We start from the raw sequence: 3,104 nt of genomic DNA on the forward strand, positions 1-3,104 counted from the left end.
TACCCCATATCTACATACCCCCCCCCCTTAAAAAGCCACCTTTTGGAGAGACTGTGTAGTAGAGGGTTCAAGCAAGATCTGGCTTTTGGGTTGAACGACTCCAGATCTTTGGCAGCGCAAGGCTCTGGTAGGACGGAGGGGGGGGGGGGGCAGACCAAAAGGTGATGCATTGTCTGATCCTCCCCTCAGTCGTAGATAGTGTCTGCATCCCTGCTGTAGCCCCGAACTGCATAATAGGACTTTACACCTTCCTGTTCCAGACCATAGGCGATTAAGACATGGCCAGGATGGCCATTCGTCACTTGAACCTGGGGGCGTGATTTGCTAGGTCACATGGAAAGCGTTTGCGTCACAGAATGGACGTGGTTTGACCATAGGGCGATCCTTTGACTGTGTGCATAGCCATCAAGGGATTCAGTCAAGTGAAGGAAACTGTCTTGATTCGAGTCTCTTTCTGGCAGGTTCATAGTTAAAGAGTGGAAGAAGAAGAAGGACACCTTGTTTTGCTTGTTTTTCCACCCGTGCTGATACCTCTATGTGTGGGGGACTGTGTAACACAATAGGTAAAGATCATCTACTTTTTTGGTAGCAGACAGCCGGAAATTGCTCTGCAAGCAGCATTCAGGACTGGGTTAAACTTGTAGCATACAGCAGAGCTGTTGAACGGATGGTTTGGCATCTGCTCCCCATAATGTGTTAGCAAGCCTCTTCTTGATGTTGTTCCTTTCTCCAGCTTTTGCCTTTGTCTTGGCAACATGTTCTTTGTACGCAAGAGTGACGTCAAGTTGGCAGGCTTGCATGTGTACCATTCACTTTCAACACCATCTGACCATCAGTTTCCGGTCTGCATCTCTATTGTTAAGGTGGAAGACGCTAAGTTGGGTTTTATCTGGAAAGTAAACAGCCAGATATGCCAGAGCATCACTGAATGTTTTTTCCACCTCTTCAAATGACTGCTTCTGTGAGGCAATGCACAGTTCATCAGCATAGGTAGCTCTTGGTGTTTGGGTGGATTAATGGGATGTTTGTGTAGATGTTAAAGATGGGTTGGGCAAGGACACTTCTTTGTGGGAGACCATTTTTCTGCCTCCACCATTTGCCGCTGGGACCACTGAGATTCACAAACAACCGGTTTGAGGGCATGTTCTGAAAAAGCCTTGTCAACTTGACGTCCTTTGTCATCGCAATGACTTTCCTCGTAAGTAGGCCTACCCTATGATTAACTGTTTCATAAGCTGCATAGAAGTCAACACAGGCTGCTCCAGTTTTCAGACCTTCCTCAACCATCTGATGTACTGAGTCAGATTCAGTACTTGATAAGTAAAGGACTTTCCTGGCCTGAATCTTGCCTACTGGAATGAGGAACTCATTCACAAAGGGAGCAATGTGGTTAAGCAGGAGCCTTTCAAAGGGCTTGTATGTGTGACAGAGTGGAGAGATTGCTCTGTTACTCTTTGGGATGATTGGGTCTTTGCCTGGCTCGAGTTAGGCAACTACCCTTAATTTCCTCATGCCATTGGTTTTTTTATGCAAACAGTGGTTTAACATGTCAGCAGCCCTTGGGCTGCAACAGGTCCAAGAAGTGTTATCTGCTCACAGAGGACATCATATCTAACCCAGGTGCCTGTTGCTCTTTATTATTCTCTTTGATAGAATAGCACAAGCAGACAAGACGTTCATCCTGAATAGTCTTGTGAATTCAAATGACTCTTAGTTGGGAGGCTGTCTCTGCACTTTTAGGGTGGTTGGCCGTTTGCGGGCAATAAATAGGATTACCTTGACTGTACACAATACGATAGTGTGCCACTTGGTCGGTGGTCACTAGGGTATAGTTTGAGACTCGCATAGTCGTTTTCAAGGATCCCAATTGCTTTCCTCGGCTTTTCTGCTGTTTTGAGTCATATCCATTGATTTATTAAATCACTGTCACTTTCTTTTTTACTATCCAGAATGGTAGTTGTCAATTTTCCCCACATTCAAGTGTATCGGCACCAAATGGGTAATTATCAAAGATATTGTACAGTAGCTTCGACATCCGTCAAGCCCGGAGAATAGTTTGTACGGCATCCTCGTGGAATATTCTTCTGTGATGATTTCTTCAACAGCTTTCCAAATGTGTCGTAATGAGTAGGGAGTGCTGGAAGATCTTGTGGATAGGTATCCCGATCTTTGACAAACTGCTCCCAGATTGGTTTCTTCAGGGTGAAACATCTGTGAAAGGGAACTGTGCGTGGAGTGATGGCTGCATTCACCTTCAGCCCATTAGGTCAGTGTTGAGTGTGAGGGAGAGGGTCAAGCACAACCTTCTCACATTTTGTTGGGTGATGCAATCTGATTTGCATCTGACCAGTTCTCCACAAGTTCTCCATCTCGTTGGTTTCTCCATACCCCCAGACAATGCTGTGACTGTTGTAATCCCCAATATTTACATTTCCTCGATCGGAGGGGGCTTCTCGAGGAAAGGAGAAAGATTGGTTAGGAGGTTTATAGAAAGAACTTAAAGAAATACTCGTAAGTTCAATGGTTAGGACTTTGTCCTCTAGCTTGATGAGACAATAATAGGGCCTATACTCTTAATTAATTCTGCTTAAACATATATTTGACCTACTGATTAACTGCTGGAATCAGTAATGCCCATATAGAATGTACAGGGACTAACCGGTTCTAGTGAGCAACAGGCTCAGATTAGAGTAATTTTTGTTGTCTACTTGATATATGTACGACATACTGAGGATCTCTTAATCTGTGCAGGTGATCATTGAAAAGCCTTTTTTCACCAAGTTGTCCAGATAAAAGAGCAATTCCGATTGAAGGTCTGCAAGTAGACTATTGTGGTATCTGCCCCATTGCCCTTGCATTGGTATATTTAAAAAAACAGGGAAAAACCTTGCAACAACACAGGAAAATTGCCAGAATTGCAGATAGAAAATTCTGATAGATCATTGTGATTTACATATTTTAGTAGGTACCCTATACAGTATAGCTTTTGAGTTCACAATCACTACAGTTAGGAATTATATTTGCCATACTGATAAATATTTTCGTTTCCCATTTCAGACACTTTAAGACTTATTGGTTGGTCTTAGATATGTATTACCCTTCCA

The sequence above is a fragment of the Lytechinus pictus genome, chromosome 12 (genome assembly GCF_037042905.1).
Source record: "Lytechinus pictus isolate F3 Inbred chromosome 12, Lp3.0, whole genome shotgun sequence".
Taxonomy (NCBI): domain Eukaryota; kingdom Metazoa; phylum Echinodermata; class Echinoidea; order Temnopleuroida; family Toxopneustidae; genus Lytechinus; species Lytechinus pictus.